The sequence below is a fragment of the Podarcis gaigeae genome (genome assembly GCF_964106915.1).
Source record: "Podarcis gaigeae genome assembly, chromosome: 7".
NCBI lineage: Eukaryota > Metazoa > Chordata > Lepidosauria > Squamata > Lacertidae > Podarcis > Podarcis gaigeae.
The window spans coordinates 80800483-80826634 of record NC_139683.1 but is presented as its reverse complement, the minus strand read 5'-3'; the positions used below and the strand labels follow the sequence as shown (position 1 = coordinate 80826634).

General features: G+C 42.6%; 1 long non-coding RNA gene across 1 annotated transcript in view; it reads right to left on the bottom strand.

The window, feature by feature from the left end:
* Window positions 1–26152, bottom strand: part of LOC310849488 — a 44029-nt gene that overhangs the window by 17116 nt on the left and 761 nt on the right. The gene's annotated exons all lie outside the window — the stretch shown is intronic.

Sequence of the window (26152 nt, the reverse complement as noted above, 5' to 3'; positions counted from 1 at the left end):
TGCCTGTGTTATGGGATTAAAATTGGCCACAACTTTATTAAACTTTCAGATGTAGGAAGACCTTGGCTTAGGCATTGGGCCTAAGTATATACTGCCCAGTCCCCAGCCAGGCATCTGGAGCACATCAGGGTCGGGTCATCCAATCTGTTTAGGGATTGGGCTGGCTCTGGAAGACGTATGTTTAAGCAGACAGCCCCCCCCCCCATTTCACTGCAACACAGGGGAGTGCACTGACAACCTTTCAGGGTATGGCCACTGACTCCCCTCAACACAACCCCTTTAATGGGGAACCCTGGGATTGCCACCACGGGGGAGGGGCGGTCACTGCTTCATACACCCACCCCTTTAGGGAAGATAGACTAAAGGATTCTGCCCAAGGCCTATAACCACCACTTGAGACCACAAAATCGTGGTCTCGCCACAAAGACTACCTACACCTGAAAAAACCCTTAGCAGTCCGACAACCATTCCAGGAGGCCATGCTTGATGTTGTCCAATCAGTGTTCATTTCCTGTGGTGGTAAGGTGCACTCCGTCAGGCCTAAAAATATCCCTTCTGTAGGTTTTAATGTCCAGATGGTTCACGACTCGGCCCCCAAGACGCAAGATTGCCGAGTGGATAGCCCTGTTAATTTTTTTCCTTTTTTATATATATAAATTTTTATTAAGTTTTTCTTTAACAAATAATTTTGACAACCATGTTTACCAATTTACAGTTTTTGAACTTCCACCAGTACCTCCTTCAATCATCCATTTTTCATATCTTTACACATTTTCTATGTAGTATTGCCGATTTGATAATAACCTTCCATCTCAGTTTCTTTCTTACAATATACCTTGGTTTATCACAAAGCCTCTTTAAAACCCACTAGCGTTGTCTGTTCATCACATACAGTTTTCAGATATTCCGTAAACCTTCCCCAGTCCTCAATGAATTTGTGATCTTTCTGATATCTAATTTTTCCAGTCATTTTATCCAATTCTGCATAATCCATAAGTTTCATTCTCCACTCAGTCAAGGTCGGTAGTTCCTCTTGCTTCCATTTTTGGGCCATTAGTATTCTTGCCGCTGTAACTGCATATTGAAACAGTTTGAAACTGTTAATTTTTTTCCAATGTGTAATTCAGCCTGGATGGTTTGTGAGCACTCCACCATTGCAAATGTGGAATGTGTTCTGACCAACAGATGGAAATGCTAGGGCGCATGGCATGGAGTTGTTCCAAGTCCGTGATCGCTGTTTTTGCCAGCACAATGCCTTTGCGCACAACCAGGGTAGGCTTCACCCCCTTTTATGCTTAAAGAGTGGACCCAACCCTTACTTGGTCCGCTCCCCTGGCTACGCCTCCCCGGTTGCGATTGGTTCCTGGAACTGAGGTTTGGTGAGAACCTCAAGGTTTACAACTTGGGGAGGCAGTCCAGGAGTGCTCTGCCAGGAGTCACGTAGGATTGGGGGTGCTGTGCGTGAGCACGCAAAGGGTGCCCTCCATTTGATGTGAAGAGCGGTCACTTTCTTTCATCATGAGCCACGGATAAGCATTCCAAAAAATAGTGTGGTCTACTTGTGGAATAGTGTGGTGTACTTGTGGGACGTGGGTGGCGCTGTGGGTTAAACCACAGAGCCTAGGACTTGCCAATCAGAAGGTCGGGGGTTCGACTCCCCACGACGGGGTGAGCTCCGGTTGCTCGGTCCCAGCTCCTGCCAACCTAACAGTTTGAAAGCATGAAGTGCAAGTAGATAAATAGGTACCGCTCTGGCGGGAAGGTACACGCCGTTTCCGTGTGCTGCTCTGGTTCGCCAGAAGCGGCTTAGTCATGCCGGCCACATGACCCAGAAGCTGTACGCTGGCTCCCTCGGCCAATAAAGGAAGATGAGCGCCGCAACCCCAGAGTCGGCCACGACTGGACCTAATGGTCAGGGGCCCCTTTACCTTTACTTGTGGAATGTATTGTTTTAGGCTACAGAGGAGCAGTCCTATTTTTAATGCTTTCCCACCAGAGTGGAGCCCCTAAGATTCTTGGAAGGTGCCTTGTAGACCTTCTTCTGGCAACTCCTGCAGCCAGGCTGGTGCCAAACGTATTGCTCGGCTTTCCTTTGGACCACATCAGCGAGGCAGAGAGAGAGGGGTCTTGTCATTTAGGCAGCCCAGGACCTCCAGACACACTGCCCAGGCTTGCACTCCAGAGAGGTCACTTCAGTGATGATAATGCAGTGGTTGAACTTCACCCCCCAGAGGCATACTCCATTATCTCTGGAGGTAGACAGATGCCGACAAACACCATATATGAAACTCCGTGTGTTGCTCAACCATATTGTCTCTCACAGTGGAAGACACCGGAAAGAGTAGGAAAGAGGCACAATGCATTTGAAATGAATGGAACCAGTGCATTTTGCAGATAAAGGTAAAGGGACCCCTGATCATTAGGTCCAGTCATAGACAACTCTGGGGTTGCGGCGCTCATCTCGCTTTATTGGCCGAGGGAGCCGGTGTACAGCTTCCGGGTCATGTGGCCAGCATGACTAAGCCGCTTCTGGCGAACCAGAGCAGCGCACGGAAACACCGTTTAGTTTCCTGCCAGAGTGGTATCTATTTATCTACTTGCACTTCATGCTTTCAAACTGTTAGGTTGGCAGGAGCAGGGACCGAGCAACGGGAGCTCACCCCATTGCGAAAATTCAAACCACCAACATTTTGATTGGCAAGCCCTAGGCTCTGTGGCTTAACTCACAGCGCCACCCATGTCCCTATTTTTTGCAGATAGCATGTGCCTAATTAATCAACAAACTAAGTTGAATCAACAGTCCACCGGTACAGAAAAAAATTGAAAGTGATATGGGTCACCACCATGCTGAAGTAGGAAAAAGGTCTTACCCTAACTCTCTAACTGCTATGGTTACTGGGGAGAATATCTAGTTTTGGCCATTCAGTATCTAAATATAGAAACTGCCTGCCATTAACAAGAGGCTGTTTGATCACTGAGCACCAACTATCTCAGCTCATGGCCAATTCTGAAAGCCTCTGATAGTTTCAGAGGAAAGGAGAAGACTTAGCTGCTTCCAGGCAGAGACCTTTAAAATTTGCAAAAGATTTATGAACTTATTCATTGACATTAAAAACTTGGGATATTACTTATAGTTATGGGGAAGATAACTGGTGGTTTCAACGACTGAGGGCAACCAGAACATTATTTGGACAAAAGGACAATCTTTGCATATGTTTAAACAGGGAGCATCCTATTACAAATGAATTTCTTGATACTATAGTATACACCGTGAGATTATTACTATCTTTAAGTAAAGGGAAATGTTTGAGCAAATGTGTGAAGGAGGGAACACAGACATATATATAATGCGGTTGTCCAAAAATGAAGAATATTAAAGGTAGTTATATTAATGGAAAATAGGCTACCTGGAAATTCAGAAACATTTTCATTAGAGAATATCCAGTGGACTAGATCCAGATTGAGGGAATTTAGTTGCCACTGAAATGAATGGGGCTTCACTTAAATTGGAACAAACTTTTCAGACTAATTTCAATGGGAGCTACATGGAACTATTGTACTGTGAATTCAACTCATTATCTCTCAAGAGGTTCAGAAGGTAACAACACAAGAACAGACCTCTGCAGCACCTCTCTGTCTGTGGAACGCTCTCCCCAGGGAAGTTCATTATACACCTTTAGGCGCCAGGCAAAAATGTTCTTTTTTAACCAGGCCTTTGGTTGATCCAATTTACATCCTATGCCCTTTTAAAATGTGGGTTTCAGGGGGGCGCTATTGGGTTGTTTTTATTTTTATTAGGTATTTTGTGGTTTTATATCTTGATTTTATTCTGTGAACCACCCTGAGACCTCTGGGTAGAGGGTGGTATAATAATGATGATGATGATGATGATGATGATGATGATGATGATCCCAACAGGGCTCTTCCAGTTGAGTATGAGCACAGCATCCACATGGAGAATTGTCCAACAGGGGTCATAGAGCCTTGGCGGTTGGGATAGTTGTTCAATTTGCCACTGGGCAATTTGTGGGTACACACAGGCAACACAATGGGCCACAGTGGGGGGTGTTGAGCATCTTTGCATGCCTCCCAAGTCCCCATACAGCCCTCCCTCCATGTGCTATGCAAGTAACTTCAGAGCACAAATAATTTGCAGGGCACATAGGTAGAGAGCATAGCATGGCTTGAAAGAGGATATCAGAGGCACACACAGGATCCCCATTCCCTGTGATGGCTCCTTGTGCTATTTGCCTGCGTACCCACATACTCTCATTGGCAAGAAGAAGAGGGAAATTGAAACAGGGCTCTCTTGAGCTTGCCGCAGCAAGCATGGAACAATCCCTTATGCAAAAACACAAGCTGGACTTCTCTGAGGCCAGTTATGCTGCATCTCTAGCCCACTTCAGAAGAGACACCCATACATTCAGTGGGCAAATGGAGGACAGAAGGGGCCTCAGAAGACTGTGAAGAAAGACCAGAAAAGAACTGTAGATGGTGCAGAGATACAGTGGGCAGGCTTTTCTGAACGTGGGAACATGAAACCCATGAGAGCGAGTAATTTCTGGCACACGCTTTGGGAATAACAGCAATATTATATTCAAAGTAAAATGCCCACAGGCTCCCCAAATGCCATTTAACTGCACTGAAGAAACACGTTGAATGGGGAGGTTTATTCCAGGCCCCAGTGGGATTTGGGTTTTAGTTATAATCATTCACCTGTTTTTAATACTACAGAATGCTTGAATGTTGAAGAGCAGAAGGCAAAAAGCGATTGAACCATGAAGAAATATGTACAGGGACAGATATTGATTGAGAGGCCTAGATTCTCTTTCCATTTTGTTTTCCCTTCTGCTATAGTTGTATATAATTTAATGCTATTGACCATTAATGTTCAGAACAGTGTAAATTTTGTTTGTGAAGGGCTCTTTTTCTCTGAGTGCTCGGAGGAAAAAACAAAATCAGTTACCTCTTCATCTAAGATAGTGTTTCTTAGACTTCTGATACCTGATGCACACTTTTTTCTTTAGTGATGGGTAAAGAAAAAGTGATAGATAGATGATAGATGATAGATAGAGATAGATGATAGATAGATATAGATAGATGATAGATAGATAGATAGATAGATAGATAGATAGATAGATAGATAGATAGATAGATAGATATAGATGATAGATAGATGATAGGTATAGATGATAGATAGACAGATGATAGATGATAGATGATAGATAGATAGATAGATAGATAGATAGATAGATGATAGATAGATAGATAGATAGATAGATAGATAGATAGATAGATATAGATAGATGATAGATAGATAGATAGATAGATAGATAGATAGATAGATGATAGATAGATGATAGGTATAGATGATAGATAGACAGATGATAGATAGATGATAGATAGATGATAGATAGATAGATAGATAGATAGATGATAGATAGATAGATAGATAGATAGATAGATAGATAGATAGATGATAGATAGATAGATGATAGATGATAGATGATAGATAGATAGATAGATAGATAGATAGATAGATAGATAGATATAGATAGATGATAGATAGATGATAGATAGATGATAGATAGATAGATGATAGATAGATAGATAGATAGATAGATAGATGATAGATAGATAGATGATAGATAGATAGATAGATAGATAGATAGATAGATAGATAGATGATAGAGATAGATAGATAGATAGATAGATAGATAGATAGATAGATAGATAGATAGATAGAGATAGATAGATAGATAGATAGATAGATAGATAGATAGATAGATGATAGATAGATGATAGATGATAGATGATAGAAGATAGATAGATAGATAGATAGATAGATAGATAGATAGATGATATAGATATAGATAGATGATGATAGATAGATAGATAGATAGATAGATAGATAGATAGATAGATGATAGATAGATAGATGATAGATTCCTCACATTTCTGTTACCATCTTTGAGAATGTGATGGTGCCCAAGCACTTTCCCCAACCCCAACAGCCTGTTGCCTTTTCCACAAAGTTAACTGGTGGTGGGAGCAGTAAGACAAAGAAGGCTGGTATTGGGGTCTGCATTATAGAATCATAGAATTTTAGAGTTAGAAAGAACCCTGAGTGTAATCTAGTCCAACACCCTGCAATGCAGGAATCTTTTGCCCAACGTGGAGCTCGACTGAGCTTTCGCAGGCTTCTGCCCAAGAACATTGCTGCACAATTGCTTCACCCATGGAGCGTTCTGGGAGCCAATCTGGGGCTGCTCTGGGGTGCAGGTGCCACCCCATGAGCAGAGATGCTCTCCATTGATGGAGCACTCATATTCCCAAAGTCCCTCATTCAGACTTCGGCTAATTATAGGACTGCAAAAAATCTAAATAAATTGCTAAAACTAAAGAATGCTTGTACAGTACAGTTGCACTCTCCAGATGTTTAGGACTACAAGTCTCATCAGCTCCAGACAGCATGGGGTTGATGGGAATTGTAGTCCCAAACACCTGGCCAACACAGGGTTTGAACTAAAGCTATATAACATAACCCTCACTAAATCTACTTTCTGCTGAATTCAATGGGGCTTACTCCCAGGTAAGTGGGGTTAGGACTGCAGCCTAATCTATTGATGAAACTTTGCTGTCCTTTTTGGTCTGAATTGTGGTTTTTCGAAGCTACTGGAAGGGCCCACAGAACCATTTCTATATTTAAATGTCTGTCAAATGTTCAAAAAGAAATCTGCATTTCATTTGAGTGTGAACACCGTGAGCTGTGTGCTCAGAGCGTCGCCTCTAATGGAAAAGTCAGGTCATTTGCTCAGGTATGATGCATTCCCTCTTGAAAAAAACATGATGATTTGTCTCTTTTTATTACGTATTATTCTGATATACTGCTAAATAATTAAGGTATTTAGAATTCAGAAATCTGTGGTGCTGCCGCACAGTAAACAGAGATGATAATAGGAAAGGATTAGGAATACTTTTACTTAGATTTTATACAGTCCCTAAAGATTTCACGGGAGATGTTAAAGTTATAAAAGCACCAGAAAATCATTTTTAAAGCTCTGAAAGATTCATTTGATTAAAGGTGGAAACACTTGGAATTCTTTTAAAGTAGGCTACAAAAGTAGAAAAAGAAGGGAAGACATGGCAGTGTCATACAGAAATAACAAATGTTCATTACTTTGTGTCTAAGAGTTAAGAATTTATTTCACTGCACGAATCGGAACAGTCTGCGTTTCGCAGAAACTTGAGTGCCCTTGAATTATACGACTGAGTCAATGATTAAATTAATTGTGTTTGCTTTATTTTGTAATCTACCCCGCCTTGCTATCTTGCTGAATTATGGCTGGAAGAACACAGTGTTCTGGGAGAGTAACCTTGTTATGGCAGAACTAGTTGTTACTGAAGATGCAAGACTGCCATTGAAAAGGGCATCCCTGTACACAGTGCCCCACTGCTCCTCTGTAATGCCCAGTGAAATTCAGTGGACGATATGGGATTAATCACACTGTTAATTGCCCCTGTCCCACTCAACACCATTGACCTCTGCTCAATTGAAGGCAGAGAACCACAACGTTGTTGCATCATATGGTGAGCTTCAAACAGGAATGGGTGCATCAGGGCCAAGGGGACACAAAATAATAGTAATAGGAACAGCCTATATTTATACGGGTTAACTGTGCCAAAAGAAATTATTGTGGAAATAATAAATGTTGTTGTTGTTTAATCGTTTAGTCACGTCTGGCTCTTCGTGACCCCATGGACCAGAGCACGCCAGGCACTCCTGTCTTCCACTGCCTCCCGCAGTTTGGCCAAACTCATGCTGGTAGCTTCGCGAACACTATCCAGCCATCTCGTCCTCTGTCGTCCCCTTCTCCTTGTGCCCTCAATCTTTCCCAACATCAGGGTCTTTTCCAGGGAGTCTTCTCATGAGGTGGCCAAAGTATTGGAGCTTCAGCTTCACGATCTGTCCTTCCAGTGAGCACTCAAGGCTGATTTCCTTCAGAATGGAGAGGTTTGATCTTCTTGCAGTCCATGGGACTCTCAAGAGTCTCCTCCAGCACCATAATTCAAAAGCATCCATTCTTCGGTGATCAGCCTTCTTTATGGTCCAGCTCTCACTTCCATACATCACTACTGGGAAGACCATAGCTTTAACTATATGGACCTTTGTCGGCAAGGTGATGTCTCTGCTTTTTAAGATGCTCTCTAGGTTTGTCATTGCTTTTCTCCTGAGAAGCAGGCGTCTTTTAATTTTGTGGCTGCTCTCGCCATCTGCAGTGATCATGGAGCCCAAGAATAATAAATATGGGGGGCCAAATTTTGTCCTACCTTAGGGTTCCATATTACCAAAGTTCACTCCTGGGTCCGGGGGGGGGGGGGCAAATTTTGTCCTACCTTAGGGTGCCATATTACCAAAGTTCATTCCTGGGTCCATTCCAGTTTCTACAGTTCCTTATCAGTTTGAGACTATTTTTCAAAGCAACACCCTCTTGAAAATTCATCACCCTTTTAGTGCTGGTTGCTCCTGATACGCACCCATTTTGTACGCAATTCCCTTAACAAAACACATTTTTGCACAGCATCTTTCCCTAAGGCAATTGCTTTTGCATGTTATTTTCACACAAAAATGTATTTACATACGCTACTGAGATGGCCCATTATAAAAGCAACTGTGTCCAAAGGAATTATTGTGAAAATAAGAAATATTTGGGAGGGGGTGCCATATTTTCTCCATGCTCAGGGTGCTCTGTTACCAAAGTCCAGCCCTGTTCGCATCTCTAACCAAAGAAGCTTGTATGTAGCTGGTTTTAGAGATCCACACTGTCAGATTAGACAGGATTGGTCTAGATGAAGTTGTGGTCAGGCATTGCCTGAAATGGGCAACTGCGTATGCTCATATGTAACATCACTAGCACAAAATGTCCCCTACCACACACCCCCATTCCCATTCTGATCCTTTCAGTTCATAGGGACTAGCTGCTGGTTGCTAGCAGCAAGAAGAATTGCCTCCCCTCCCCTCATAGGAGACCCCTATGAATCTGCAATTCACATTCTCAGGGGACAGACTCCATCAGGCAAGGCCTCCTTCCACCTGCCTTGCTCCACCCTGTAGTCTCTGCTTCTCAATTTGTGTTGTATTATTTTATGTACTGTGGCTTGCCGTTGTTTTATTGATTATAAAGGTAAAGGGACCCCTGACCATTAGGCCTAGTCATGACCAACTCTGGGGTTGCAGTGCTCATCTTGCTTTATTGGCCGAGGGAGCCGGCGTACAGCTTCCGGGTCATGTGGCCAGCATGACTAAGTGGCTTCTGGCGAATCAGAGAAGCACACGGAAACGCCGTTTACCTTCCCACCGGAGCTGTACCTATTTATCTACTTGCACTTTGACATGTATTCGAACTGCTAGGTTGGCAGGAGCTGGGACAGAGCAACAGGAGCTCACCCCATCGCAGCGATTCGAACCACCGACCTTCTGATCGGCAAGCCCTAGGCTCTGTGGTTTAGACCACAGCGCCACCCGCGTCCCTTTATTGATTATAGTTTAGAAATTATTTATTGTACCTGTTGAGTGGATTTCTGTTTAACTTTTATATGTTATTATTATTTAGTAACATTCTAATGATTGTTGAATGTTACTTTTTGATGTAGGTTGCCTATTTTAAAGTTGTGTTTTATTATCACATTTTTGTATTGCATTAGATTGATATAAGATGTACATTTTTTGTTTCTTCAGCTTGCGAACTGCTTTGAGTATTGTAAGATAGAAAGACGGTATACAAATTAAAAATGATGATGATGATGGGAATTGTAGCTCTGTTTGGGCACTAAAGATCCTAACAGCTCTCCAACACCTTTAACAAACTACAGTCCCCAGGATGCTTTGGGTGGAAGCATGTGGTATGATGCTGCTTTGAATAGATAGTGCAGACAGAACCTTAATGTGTGGTTAATGGGTGACTGACCTTTTGATTTGAGTGTTTAGCACCACCACAGATTGCAAGGTGTGAAGACACCTTTGCCGCTATTGTTATAGTGGCGTTAGCTTTTTTATAATAAAAAAAGGTTGTTGATTTTTTTAAATTATTATTCATACCCGACCCAACATGGCTTCACAAAGTCCTTTAAGGCACCTAGCAGCAGAATACATATAACAAAGAAAATATGGAAACAGTATAAATTTAAAACACATAAACTACAACGATAAGCTACATCAGAGCAAAATAACTGAAAAACCTGGCCAGCAATTTTGTTATTTTAAAATAATAATGCCAGCTTTTGCATCAAGGTCATTTAAGAGATTAGATAAAAAATATGCAGAAATATGCATTACTGGTCTTGGGAGAAGGGTGGCAAAGAGGTGGCAAAATTCAAGATGAGAAAATAACTCGGGTTAGTCGAGGCCCCAGGAAGCTGTGTTGAATGCCAGAGAAGTCAACAGGGAGACGTGACAGGAGAAGCTGGTGACAGGTAGCGTTTCAATATTAACGCATGCAAAGCAGAGCACAGTGGAGGGAATAAATATATTTAACTTCTCACCTGCTCTAAGCAGCCGTCCAAAGAATTTTCAGAAGTTGTGTGGAACCCAGAATGGTACTCCAAATTGTAGGACTTGGGAGCACAAAACATGCTCTCTCAGTGGCGTAGCGTGGGGATGCAGGGGGGAACGGCTGCACCGGGCGCAACATCTGGGGGTTAGGGTTAGGGGGCACAAATCCACAGGTTAGGGGGCGCAAATCCATGGGTTAAGGGGCGCAAATTATTTGCCTTGCCCCGGGTGCTGACAACCCGCGCTACGCCACTCCGCTCTCTTCACAGGTAGATACAAATCTGTTTGGCCTGGGTGGGCTAAAAACCTGGTTTTCCATAGAATACCAAAGAAATTACCAAAGCTAAGTGATTAAACGGAACCAGAAAGGGTACAAGACAAAGAAATAAAGGCATCATGAGTTGTATAATGAAGTTATCCATCATGCTGCCTCAATAGGAACCTTACAATAAAAGTTGGCTGGCATTGGGGATATGACTTTACCTGCAGGTGTAAGTCTTTTCCAGAAGGGAAGCTGCATCCTGGTAATTCATTCTTCCATCCTTTTCTCCTCCCACCTGATTATTAATATAGTGGTAAAGGTAAAGGTAAAGGTACCCCTGCCCATATGGGCCAGTCGTGTCCGACTCTGGGCTTGCGCGCCCATCTCGCTTAAGAGCCCGGGGGCCAGCGCTGTCCGGAGACACTTCCGGGTCACGTGGCCAGCATGACGAAGCTGCTCTGGTGAGCCAGCACCAGCGCAGCACACGGAAACACCATTTACCTTTCCACTAGAAAGCAGTCCCTATTTATCTACTTGCACTTAGGGGTGCTTTCGAACTGCTAGGTGGGCAGGAGCTGGGACCAAACGACGGGAGCTCACCCCGCCACGGGGATTCGAACCGCCGACCATGCGATCGGCAAGTCCTAGGCGCTGAGGTTTTACCCACAGCGCCACCCGCATCCCGCAATATAGTGGTACCTTGGGTTAAGAACTTAATTCGTTCTGGAGGTCCGTTCTTAAACTGAAACTGTTCTTAACCTGAGGCACCACTTTAGCTAATGGGGCCTCCCACTGCCACCGCTGCACAATTTCTGTTCTCATCCTGAAGCAAAGTTCTTAACCCAAGGTACTACTTCGGGGTTAGCAGAGTCTGTAACCTGAAGCGTCTGTAACCCAAGGTACCACTGTATATCCCTTACCCTTTGGAGACAAGAATCACTATCATTCCCCCAAATTTATCTCCAGTGGAGCCCTATCTATCCACCATATGCAAACCCACGATTCCTAAAGTCAGTAGATTTCTTTTAAAAACAAAAACAAAAAAAAGGATGGAAAAAAGGAAGTTTGCGTAGGAACAAATTGCACCACTCCAAGAGTAATTCTGCAATTCAAACACTACAAACAGATGTTTCACTTTATGCTAATATGATGAGTGGGATTCCCTCCCCTCCCCTAAGAATAACCACCACAGCAACAATGTTCAAAGGGTAAGATCCTGCATATAATAAGACTGCTTAGAATCCATTGAGGGTTGTTAAGCAATTGGGGGGGGGGGGGTTGTATGGAGAAGTAAGTTAGATATTTTTTTCAGTAGCAGCCAGAATAGCTTTTGCTACAACGTGGAAAAGCAGCTGGAGTCCTGATAGAAAAAGATCACTGTGTAAACTATGGGAACAAATTAAATAAACCAAGTGCAGTGTTAAGAACTGCTAAGAATTACAAAAGAATATTAAACAGCTGTGATCCTGTGTTGCAATTTATAAAATCGACATTAGCTGAATAAGACAGAGATGGATCGTGACCATTGTGAAAGTATGCAGGTGTTGGTGCAATAGCAAAGAATTAATATGGAACAGGTTTTTTATAGCTAATGTGGATTACAATGTTATTAACAGAGCATGGGAAATCTGATGTTAACGATATCTCTTTGATTGTTTGTCTTGTCATAGGTTTCTGAATTTAAAAAAAAAATGGGAGAAGGGGAGTCTATGTGTGGAACGAAAGCCAATTTTAGTGAGAAATATGCAATATTAAAGACAAACAAGCCTTTCTGATGTCTCCAGTAGCTATCTACAGCAACGTTGCCCAAAATTCTGATAGCAGAGACACCCTTCTAAAAAAAAAATGGAGGCACATTTCGCTCTGAAAGGGGTTTGTACAGGGTATTTAACCCTTGGCCTGGGGACTTGATGTGCCCGATTCAAGCAACTATTTCCGCCCCCCTCCAAACATCATGTTTTTGGCAACGGTAGCAAAAAGCTGGGGAGAAGTGTGTAGACACATTTCTGGCATGGGCAGAGATGTCTGAACTCCTCCCAACCAAATCACACACACAAACACACACAAACAGCCATTAGATTAATCACCTGAAGAGCAGTGAGGGGGCAGATCTGCACCGATCAGCTCATAAGGGGGAGCTGAGTGCCTATGTGTGAGCATGAAAGAGTGTGGGGTGACACCAGACACTTTTTGGCCCATGCACCCTGGCATGTGACCCCCCAAAAGAGCTGGCAAATGATCAGTATGGTCCTGGAGCCATGGGTGTCTGTCTGTGGGCACAGGGGAACTTGCTCCCCTTGGAATCTGAAGTGCATTTCTTTTCATGCACGCAGATACACACACCCAGGACTGTAATGTCATGAAGCAATGCTAGATAGCTCAGTTGGTAGAGCATGAGACTCTTAAATCTCAGGGCTGTGGGTTTGAGCCCTGCGGTGGGCAAAAGATTACTGCATTGCCCCCAGTTGGAATAGACAACCCTCCTGGTCCCTTCCAACTCTACAGTTTTTTATTCTAACAAGAGGTTTAGAGTCATCTCTAAGACTATTCCTATTGATATTAGCTGCCCAGCTCAGCTTCTCTGCACCTCCCTGGGGCAACAGGCAGCTCAGATGAATGCAGCTTGTTCTGATCTAATGATGTTGCTTCTGCAAATGTTACAAGCTTCGAAAACCTAGGAAATGCAATGATCATATAAACAAAGGAGCACTGGTGCCTTTCTATGACCGGGTGAGGAGTTTCAGAGTGCTGCTGAACTCAGCTCTGCTTTTTGAGGGGCAGGTGGGGTGCTTATGACTCAGAACAGAAACCAAAAGTAACTCAGAAGAACAGAAGCCAAAAGTGCTGACACAGTTCTGAGAAAACAGTGGTACCTCGGGTTAAGAACTTAATTCGTTCCGAGGGAAGACAAATGGCAATACAAATGAAGGGAATGCGTATTGATGAGATAAATATGGATGATTGTCAGAGAAGCTGAAGGAAGTCCAAAAAGTGATAATTTGTTAAAATTTGGATAGAAATGTACAGTTGTATTGGAAAATTAATAAAAATTTATATATATAAAAAAAGAACTTAATTCGTTCCGGAGGTCCATTCTCAACCTGAAACTGTTCTTAACCTGAAGCACCACTTTAGCTAATGGGGCCTCCTGCTGCTGCCGTGCCGCTGCTGCACAATTTCTGTTCTCATCCTGAAGCAAAGTTCTTAACCAAAGGTACTATTTCTGGGTTAGCGGAGTCTGTAACCTGAAGCATCTGTAACCTGAAGCATCTGTAACCCGAGGTACCACTGTAAACATATTTTTTAATTGGGAAACAGGAATGCAGTGCTACTGTTTGAGAACATCCCAACTGAAAATACTGAGAAAGCTACCCGTACTGTACAACTCGAACAACAGGAAGAGGTGGATAAAGGGAACTATGTAATGAAAGCAAATCCTCCATCAGATGTGTTAAAATTTGAGTTGCTTACACAATGCTGGACCCCTCCAGAAAGTTGTGACTTCAGACCAAGAGAATTTCACCATTAATGGCTAATATCTTCTGGTGTTTTGAAAGGACTTGTATGTCCTCCTTTCATTCATATTGGCAAAGTATGACTTTTCAACTTTCCAAAGGGCATGAATTGTTGATATTTTTGTTTGGCGACCATTTCTTTTCCCCACCGAATCCTCTTGGGTAGGGCATCAGCTGAAATGAAGAACTAGATTAGCTTCTCAGTGAGGAGATGGTTAGCTTCTAGACTGGAAGTGCTATTGAAGGAGGTAATAATCATAATAAAGCAGCTCTGTCTCTTAGACACTAGCTCTTTGTAGCATCGTCAACAACTTGTATTATCATCAGCCTAAAAGCAGGTTTTAAGTTGGACAGCATTACAAACTGAAACGATTGCAGGGCTTGCATTATATTTTGATTGTGAGCACATTCTTATCATCTTGTATACACATTGCATTACAATTCCATACAGGAAATTGTTTTGCAAGATGGTGATCCATATATTTTATAGGTCACTGTCACGAACTTTCGTTGCTCTGTTCGACTGTCTGTTGGGAATCAACTTTCTTTCTTATTGTTATTCTGGTTTCTGGAGAATAAACCATCATAAGACACCTTAGCACAGTTGACTTTGTGATTGTAATCCACTGTGAATTTTCTCATTGCTCAGTGACCCACAGCGCTCCCCTTTGCCAGCACAGTAGGTGGGGGGGTAGTCCACAGAGTTATCAAAAATGTGTCATAATAACTCTTAGTTCAAAGGAGTTCTCTGGGATGCATGCACTTCTGAGCAGGTGTTCATAACTTATCCTCCTGACAACAAGTTGCAATTCCTTCCATCCCACTCTCTTCTTTTACACCAAGTTCCTGCAAACAACAGGTGACAGCAAACTTGTTTCTGGACCATAGAACTTCTGGTTGCAAATGAGGACTCAGCCATTTATATGGAGTATTCAGTCATAAAGAATTAAACCTTGCTCTCTGTTACTGGCTGTTGGAATATGATGCCATGAAGCAATCAATTCATTTTCATAATTTATTGTAATGTTAATAGTTGAACCAGTGAAATTTTGCCACTTCAAGCTGCAGGAGAGGGTTGTTTTTTTAATTGCTATTTCACATGAAAACCTACATACCAGGGACACTGCTATGAGACTGTATCCAGAGGTCACAAAGTGCTCTCTCAGGCTTCTGGTGCCAACACAGGTTCTGAACTACCAACAACAACAACATTCATACTGCCCATTTGGGCACAGGGTGGTTACCTTTTTCTCCCTTGAAAACTACAAGGAGGAAGTTGGAAGAGTGGCGCTCCTTGCCACTTCCTGTTTCAGCTCTATGTGCTTTTCAAGACTCAGATTAATTCCACTGGATCCAACTTTTACCCAGATCCCTTGAAAAGTGAAACACCTGCATGTGTTCAATTTCCCTTTTTGTCCTGGTGGGATGAGGGTCCAGAGGAGCAAACAGAGATGTTGCAAGAAGCGTGGCACCCACAGAACTCACTCAAAAGTCTAAATGTCCCCACGAGCGTTAAAAGGTTGGCATGCACATATACACATACCATGTGGTCTTATGATACAGTACCTGTCCTGGCTTTCACAGCAGGGCAAAGGATAGTAGGAACTCTTGACATTGTTTCCACCAAAGGCTTAAATGCATAAATCAGAGTGCTACATGTGTCAGGTTACATCATAAACTGAGATATGTGGCTAAGCCCAAACTGGGACATTAATTCAACAAGCATCACACACCCTGTATCTTCTATTTGAAGAGTAGGATGGGCACAGCTATTTGTGAAGCGAGCAGCCCAAGTTCTGGGACTGGGCGAGCAAATGAGCACTTTTTCAATTAGACTGACTTGGGGACAGGGGCATAGCCAGCTCAGTCTTGACAATAAATGGAGCAATCATGTGACTTGGTATAAGGCGGTTCCCCGTGTCCCTAAATACCTCCTTGTTCCAGGATAATAGTGTCTCCAGGACTGGCCCTACCATTATGCAGAGTAGAGCAGCTGTCTCAGGTGGCAGCAACCAGGCAGGCAGGGAGCTGTGCGAAGGAGCTGGAGGTCAGAGCTGTAGGGTTTGTAGCCAAAACGCAAATGCATGTTTTGCTAGACAAGAACAGGGCTAGTACACAGAGAGTTCTTAAACTACCTAGAGAGGACCCTCTGTGTGCTTACTTCCCCTGCCTACTCTGGGTGGGAATTCTGTAACAAACCTTTTATACTTCCTCCTGCCTTTGAGGAGACTCTCTCTGTACCATGCTTCCAAACTAATCAGACATGTGTCTGGGAGCTCCAAACACACACAGCCTTTTTTGGGGGGGTGACCCACAGCCTATACTGAAGCCAACTTTTTTATTTTGTACCTAAGAAGTTTTTCTTACCTGTCTTGTATTTGCTGCCTGCATTGAAATGTAAGTAAACATTTTTGTTTACCTTACTAAAAAGTGTGGTTCATTCTCTGCAATTGGGGTGAAGACAGGAAGGTCAATAGACCACAAATAAAAGGGATGGAAAGGGGTATAACTGCCCAATTCCTAAGTTTTTGTAAGCTGCAAAACCTATAAGGGCTTCACAGTCTGCTTACTTTTTTGTATTTCTCCCACACACATGGAATGGGAGGTTTAAATTTTAATGTATATATTGAATCCTCAATCCATCTCCCACATAAGAGTTATGTGTGCCATGTAACTTGTCCTGTTTTCTCTGCTGCCCTTAAGCACAGTAGAGGACACTGCGCATCCCTGGCACTGAAGACAGAGTCTACTTCTGCGGAGGAACACCATCTTGTCCTTCACAGCAGACAGAAAAATGTCTTAGGCCAGCCGCGTACCTCCCCAAAGCAGCCCATCAACCTTCATAAGTCAAGAACTCTACTCTTTAAGCATGGACCAATGGTACCAAATCGTATGGGAAACAGCCCTACTAGAAAAATTAACCAATCAACTGAAACTGACACAGGGACAAACAGAAGAAGACGCCTTCACCCCGGTATGGCTCCCCTTTATCACATACACAGCCCGACAAGACAATGACAAAAATCTGCCAACAGCATACAAATCAATATGGCTAACCTGATCCAAAACACCCACTCACACATGAAAACAAAGATCACCACAGCCAGTCACAAACAAACAACCACACCAAACCCTACATACATTAAGCAAAATAGAAACATTTTGTGAAATTATACATCATGATGGTGGGTTGGGGGAATGGTACAATATGGTCGTTGGTGAGTGGAAGCTCTCATGTCAGTGGAAAAGCCAACACTGGGTGCACCTCAAATGGTTCAGGAAATATGTATTTACACAACCCTGTGAAATGTGAGCATAATATCTGCAAATGTAGGTCTCATCAAGCCACTTTTATGTTTCCCTGGCCTCTTTATCATGTGTCAACTGGAAATCCATAATATCAATTTTTGACTGAAGGCTGGCTTTAATTACAATTTCTTTTACAGGTTTCAACAGACTTTTTTTTTTTTGTATCACAGGAAATGAGAGCACTTCTGCCTCTCCAGCTCAAAAAGAGAAAATGAAAAGGTTCTTAAATGTATAAGTAATTTTAACTGATTCATTGATCTGAATACTTTTTAAAGTAATACTGTAAGTATTTCTGTCACACTTTGAAGTTGAGCTGAGAGCTCGCTTCCATCCCTTAGGGTTCCTTTACAACCATTAAGAACTTGTACCTTTTATCTGGTGCCTTCAATTAATTGAATTTCAGAAATATTCCAAGATGTTGGGCTTTTCTTTTTTTAAAAAAAAGAAAATTATTTCACTCCTGGAGGACATTCCTCTGTGATTTATTGTTACAGTAATTAAAAATACTCAGTATTACAGTGGTCACTGCTGAAACTCCTGTCTGCCCCTGGCTATATTTTGGTTTAACTTAAAACATATATGGGTAATGTGAAAGACTTGTCAAGCCAAGCAAAATTGTCTCATTCTCTTTATGTATCTTTTTTTCCAGAATCCTAGCACCATTTTAGGCTGAGGTTCAGTGATATTATTTACATGACAGTGATATGCAAACACAATTAGACTCCATGTCAGAAACATTTGAATAACAAATGTTTGTTACAGTAAATTGTGCTTCCCTCATTTCTCTCTCTCTCTCCCTCTCCCCATCTCTCTCTCTCTGTATTTATAATCAGTGAAATATATATATATATGTTATTCTGTAGCAATGATAGTTGTGAGTGTTCAAGAGAAGTCTTTTTAAAATGCTAATTTAAATCATTAGCAGACAGTTTTGTTCAAGCAGTTCCTAACAGGAAAATGTAAATGTTGCATTAATTATTGTATAATAGCATAATTGTCACTACCTTGTTAACTCTCACATGCTATCAACCCCATTTAAAGATAATGAACTCGGGTCAAGCCAATGGCGAGCCCTTATGGAGAATAGACTGTTTTATGTCACCTAAGATGTGTTAAGTGACTGCCTAAAAATGTACAGTGTAAATGCAGCAACGTGTTTGGAAACTTGCATGATATCCCAGCACATCCAGCCATCTGCGAGCTCTTCATTGGCTGCATCCACCAAACCTGGGTTTGTTTCTGTGTAATGGCTGAATGCAGGTGGCACTGTGGTCCAAACCACTGAGGTTCTTGGGCTTGCAGATTAGAAGGTCAGCAGTTCGAATCCCCACGATGGGGTGAGCTCCCATTGCTCTGTCCCAGCTTCTGCCAACCTAGCAGTTCAAAAGCAAGCCAGTGTGGGAAAATAAATGGCATTTCCATGCGCTCTGGCTGCCGTCACAGTGTTCCGTTGTGCCAGAAGCGGTTTAGTCATGCTGGCCACATGACCCGGAAAGCTGTCTGTGGGCAAACGCCAGCTCCCTTGGCCTGAAAGTGAGATGGGCGCTGAAACCCCATAGTTGCCTTTGATGGGGCTTAACTGTCCAGGGGTCCTTTACCTTAGGGACACTAGTGGACTTGTCATGCCCATGTTATCCCCGCAACAAGGCTCAATTTCTGAGTGACCTCCTCACTTATACAACTGTTCTACTCTGTTGACTAGGCGCCGTGTTAATTCACCCTAGAATGGCCTGCCTCACACTGGATTCAGAAGCAAGAGGGTGTTTGCAACGGTCCTACTTAAAACTTAATAATAATAATAATAATAATAATAATAATAATAATAATAATAATAATAATTTGATATTTATACCCCGCCCATCAGGCTGGGTTTCCCCAGCCACTCTGGGTGACTCCCAACAAAAGATTAAAAATACATTAAAACATCAGTTTTAATGAATGAATGCTTGCAGCCCAGAAATGGAAACAAGAGGAAATACCGACAATAGAAGATTGGAGACTGAAGCTGACTGACTATGCAGAATTGGACAGATTAACCAGAAAAATTAGATATCTTCAAGACCAAAAGTTCATTGAGGACTGGGGGAAATTTGTTGAATATCTGAAAAGAACATGTGATGTACAAACAACACTGGTGGGATTTCAAGAAGCACTGTGAAAACAGAGATATATTGTTAAAAAAAACAAATAGGAGTGGGAGGGAAGTTCAATGGCAATATAAACAGAGAAATGCGTAAACTGAGAAATATTTATGGATGATTGTCAGAGAAGCCGAAGGAAGTCTAAAAAGAATCAAATTTGTGAGAATTTGTTAAAATTTGACATAATTGTATTTTTGTGTTGGAAAATAATAAAAATTATTTATAAAAAAAAGAATGAATGCTTGCAGCCTGACCATATGTATGTTTATTCAGGAATAAGGGCTTCTGGCTAAGGCAGAGGTGGTGGTGTGTATTTCTTTCATCAGGCTATGCAACTAGGATGGATCCATACTTAGCCATACTGAGAGGAGATCCCATTGACTCCATGGATTGATTTCTCAAGTTCTCGTTGCAGTGGATGAACTACAGCCTCGCAATTCCATATGAACCGCATCACTCAGTTGAAGAGCACATGGCTTGTGCGCCGAATGTCTCAGGTTCAGTTCCCACCATCTTATGGCTACGTAAGGATCTACACTTGGATAACTGAGTTTCATTCATTTATATGACAGGTTACATTCCAAACAAAGTAATTCACCCAGAATTACTAAGGCTGTGTACACACTAAACCTTTAAAGCACATTCTTTCCCTTCAATGAGTTATGGGCACTGCTGGGTATTGTAACTGGGGGGGGGGGTGAACTATAGTGCCCAGAATTATCTGAGGTAAAGAACGTGTTTTGAATGTGCTGTAAAGGTACAATGTGTATACAGTGGTACCTCGGGTTACATACGCTTCAGGTTACATACATTGCTAACCCAGAAATAGTACCTCTGGTTAAGAACTTTGCTTCAGGATGAGAACAGAAATCGTGCTGCGGCGGCACAGCGGCAGCAGGAGGCCCCATTAGCTAAAGTGGTGCTTCAGGTTAAGAACTTTTTCAGCTTAAGAACGGACCTCCGGAACGAATTAAGTACTTAAACCGAGGTACCACTGTACAGCCTTAGAGTAGACCCATTGAAATCAATTGGGATTGTCAGTCTTGAGGACTATCTTAATTCCTACAGACTTTAGCGGGTTTACTCTATGTATGACTAATTCCAGATTCAACCCATTCTACACAGAGCTTTCTTTAGAAAACAATAGGGAGACTGGTTGCCATTCAGGTAGGTTTGAGAAATCCTTACAAACTGCCGGTACATGTGATTGCCCAGATTGACCACCAATTATTTTGGAGAAACATTTAACCCACTCAGAGGCAAGAACTGAGTCTTCCTGTGATGATCTCACTGAATTATTATCCCAGGTCACCAGTTCCCAGAATTTGTCTTCTCTCTGTTCCATTACTGCTAGTCCCAGTTCTTGCCACTGGAGTTTCCTATATTCAGCTTTCTTGTTTTTCTGCAGTGTCAACCTATATTTAATCAAGTTTTCCATGAATTCATGGAACTTTCTGGGCCTCTTTGCACTGACTGTCAAACCAGCTTAGGTGTATTGATTGTGTGTAGTTTATAATTGTAGAAGTTATGGAACAGGGCCTGCTCATAAAAAGTTGACACAAGATCATCAGATGATTACTATATAGTGTTTCTTGAATATCACTGCTCAGTCTATGAGACCATTTCATACTTTCCAAGCTCACATTCTGCATTATATTAGAGGACCTGTGGAGACTGATATAGTGGTACCTCAGGTTACAGACGCTTCAGGTTACAGACTCCACTAACCCAGAAATAGTACCTTGGGTTAAGAACTTTGCTTCAGGATGAGAACAGAAATCGTGCTCCAGCAGTGCGGCGGCAGTGGGAGGCCCCATTAGCTAAAGTGGTAGCTCAGGTTAAGAACAGTTTCAGGTTAAGAACGGACCTTCAGAACGAATTAAGTTCTTAACTTGAGGTACCACTGTACTGGAAAGTGGTCTCTTTCTATTCTTTCTAACACTTCACAGGTGTTCACAAAGGTGGACAATGACACTATAATGTGGTTGACAGCACTTCTACCATGTTTGTTCAAATATGTACACCACCCCTTCAAAACATCTGCAGGGCTCCCACGAAGGATATGTAAATTATTCTGGAATACGAATTCCAACCGTTTCATGCCCTGAGCATCATATTTCTTGTCCAAAGAACAATGAGAGATTAGGGGAAAGGGTTAGGTGCCCTTTTCTCACTGGGAGAGAAAGGCGGGATATAAAGTAAATGCAATAACTAATAGACCTTGGCAGCCAGTTCTTTGAGAAAAATGCAGCATCAAGAGGGGGCAATATAAAACAAAGAGCATCGATTCAGGTTCTAATCCTGCCCTGGCTTCCTGTGTTGCTGCTTTCCAAGCTACTCCTCCCCGCTTGAGGTTTCACAAATATGCGGCAGCTAGACTGGTGACTGGGAGCGGCCGCCAAGACCATATAACACCGGTCTTAAAAGACCTACATTGGCTCCCAGTGTGTTTCCGAGCACAATTCAAAGTGTTGGTGCTGACCTTTAAAGCCCTAAACGGCCTCGGTCCAGTATACCTGAAGGAGCGTCTCCACCCCCATCATTTTACCCGGACGCTGAGGTCCAGCGCCGAGGGCCTTCTGGCGGTTCCCTCATTGCGAGAAGCAAAGCTACAGGGAACCAGGCAGAGGGCCTTCTCGGTAGTGGCGCCCACCCTGTGGAACGCCCTTCCAGCAGATGTCAAAGCGATAAACAACTACCTGACATTCAGAAGACATCTTAAGGCAGCCCTGTTCAGGGAAGTTTTTAATGTGTGATATTTTACTGTATTTTTGATTTTATGGAAGCCACCCAGAGTGGCTGGGGAGGCCCAGCCAGATGGGCGGGGTATAAATAATAAATTATTATTATTATTATTATTATTATTATTATTAAACACCCCTGTCATTTCTCTGCTCCAAACTGCCCCCTCACCATGTTGCTTTGAAGAGTTTGGATTTGATATCCTGCTTTATCACTACCCTAAGGAGTCTCAAAGCGGCTCACAACCTCCTCTCCCTTCCTCCCCCACAACGAACACTCTGTGAGGTAAGTGAGGCTAAAAGACTTCAGAGAAGTGTGACTGGCCCAAGGTCACCCAGCAGCTGCAGGTGGAGGAGCGGGGAAGTGAACCTGGTTCACCAGATTACGAGTCCACCACTCTTAACCACTACACCACACTGGCTCTCTTTGCAGTGAGGTAAGAAGCCACGAGCTTTTTCTCACACGTGGTTGCTTCTAATCTAAGATATATTCCATGTGTGTGAACTGGCATTTCCTGTTCAAAAACCACAGCCCAGAACTTTCTGAAGCTGAAGGATCTATATGCTCGATTTCCATCTCAATGGCTGCATTAAAGAAAGGGAGCTCTAGTCTCACTGGGAAAGTGGCCAGAACAGGCAATCTTCTGTGTTTCCATCTTCCCATTTTTAAAAGCTCTGCACCAGTTTTGTACAACTGCAGGTTTGGATGAATGCAGGTCAGTGCCAGGTAAATAGTTAATATTTAAATATATGCGCTGCCAGAATTCAAATTAATAACTTTCCTTTCACTCTGAAAGCCCTGAAGGGCTTTCTAATGTATTTCAGTCCTTGCAACATCACGTCATGAATTCAGCGTGAGGAAAAAGAAATGTCCCCCATTGCAGGTCCTTGTACATTAGGCTCAGTGTTGCTATTTGGAGATGAGCAAGAAGCAGTGTACCAAAACCACAAGGGAACTCAAATAGATGCAGTGGAAATTTGATGACTTATTTCGGCCTTCGCCAACCTGAATGCACTCCAGATGTGCAGCTGCTGGGAGTTGTAGTCTAAAACATCTGGAGGGTGCAAGGGTGATGAAGGTTGGCTTACTCACTCCTCATGCCCTAAACAAGCTCGACTTCACTCCTTCTGTTTAAGCAATTGCACTACTTGAGGGCTAGATATTTTTGTTCTTGAACTGTCCTCCTTCTTTCCCTCCCCATCACAGACATTTTGTATGAGTTACAAGGTTTCTATGTTTAAAATAGGAAGATTGATGAGCTAACAGAGCTAGCCTTCTTTGTCACGATACAACTTTGTAAACCGTGTGAATTTTTCATTTGGGATTCTTGTTTAAGTTTCTGATTCCGAATTTCTAACATTTTATCTTCAGATTTCACAGTGAAACTCCTGGATTTGATTCAACACAAAACTTGGAGGTTTGCCTTACCTGTGGGCAGATGGTGATTAAACTCCAGTGTCAGTGCTAGAATGCAGGCTGCAGGATGTCAAGTCAGGAGCAGGAATTAAAGTTTCAAAATATGAAGTGTCTGCTCCTTCATTCTTCAAGCAGAAAAGGGAGTGAAGTCTCACCCATGTTGCAATATGGAAATACTGTAATTCTACTGGCCTACATTAAAGGATTCTTTGTTAGGATTACAGAGATTTTGTCCGTGAAGCACTTTGGAAATCTTAAAGTGCTATATAAATATAAAGTGTTTTTTTTTTCATATTTCATATACCATAATGTGCAATGATACAAACTGTAACTGTTTTTTTTCCCCTTTTGAAAAGTTCCAGTCCACACTTCTGACTGTAATAGGCTTTTGAGTGACTTCACAATTCTGAATATCACCAGTCCAAACAACTGATATCCCTGACTTTCTCTCTTGCTCCTCCACCTTTAAATGTAACAGGCAACAAGAAAGGCAAAAGCAACTTGATCCTTGGAAGTAAGGTTTGCAGAAGGCCAGAGAGCTTATTTCCAAGTAAATGTTTTTCGGATCAGCCCGTAAAAAGTTGTTTGCCCTTCTACTCAGAAGTATACACCAGCAACAGCTTTAAAGACTTTAGCAGGTTGCAGGGATTACAGCGATACGAAGGCTCAATTCCACAATAAAGGCAGCCGTTCTAAGCCGATTTATTCAAAAGTAAATTCATTATGGCATAAGCTTTTGTGGAGTGCAGTCCACTTCGTCATATGCACGAAGCGTTATCCTGAGTTGCAGGTGCATATATCCAGCGGGGTGGGAAATGGGCCGGATTCCATGAAAGCTTATCCCATAATCAATGTGTTAGTCTTGAAGGTGCCACTAGACTCTCTGTGGTTTTTGCTTCAAGAGACTCGCACAGCCTCTTGCAAAAGACTGGTCTTTGGGGATTCTCAAAAGTGAGTGTGATTGGAATAAGTAGTGCTCGCTTCAAGTACAGTGTTCCCTCAGGTTACATACGCTTCAGGTTACATACGCTTCGGGTTACACACTCCGCTAACCCAGAAATAGTGCTTCAGGTTAAGAACTTTGCTTCAGGATGAGAACAGAAATTGTGCTCCGGCGGCAGCAGGAGGCCCCATTAACTAAACTGGTGCTTCAGGTTAAGAACAGTTTCAGGTTAAGTATGGACCTCCGGAACGAATTAAGTACTTAACCCGAGGTATCACTGTAAAGGTAAGCGGGGCCATTAATTCAGAGGTAGCCATTCACAAGGTCATTTGGCTTTTAGCTCCCTTGATTTCTGTTGAATTCAGTCCTGTTAGGTGGCTTTGGCAATCATGGCCTTGATTATGGCAAACCCCTTAAAATCAGGGAACTGTTATTAGCCAGCCAGCACATACTCCACTCCTGTTTATAGTTTCAGCAGGCAGAATCACGTGGGCAAAGCTTTCGTTCCCTTTGGATTGAACTACTTTGTTAAGCATTGCAATTTTCAAAGGCAGCAGTGGGGAGTGCGCTTGAGGAAGACTCCTAGCCTGCATTCTTCTCCCTCATCTACTTGTTTTGAATCTGGAAAGAGGGTTCTTTCTTCCTAAGATGGAGTTTCCTTTGCAGTGATACAGGACAGGAAGAGCTTTGCCATTTAATTCTACAGAATGCATCAACTGGGCCGCAGTGTGTTTTAGGTTGGGGACCTATATTTCAACCGTGCGAACCGCCCAAGCACAAATAAAGAACAGCATTCAGATCCCAGGGGTAATTTCTTATCTTCCTCCCAAGATAAAAAGGCATTAGATATAAGGTCTTTATTTCCAGGCCTCGATTAGAGTCCCCTCCTCCTGCCCCTGTGGATCTGTTTTTAGTGTTACCTCTTTCTGCTCCTCTGCCTGTTTCTTCCAAAGCTGAGAAACTTCCCATCTAATTGGATCTGGACCCTGAATGAAAGATTCCTTCTGGATAGATTTAAAATTGCAGATTCCACATCCACCTGGTGTGCTAGAAGAACGGACTTTGGCAACTTCAGACTGGGGGATGTGTGTTGTATGGCCCAACCTAAATGCCCATTAGGAGGAAAGGAAGTAAATAAAATCTGGACACGACGCTGGTCTGTGACCGTATTAATAAATTCATTCATTCAAAATCTGGACAGTGCTCGGAGGGTTGGAATAAGATTAAGGGTGCAGTCCTGTGCTAATATACATGGAAGTAAATCCCATGAAC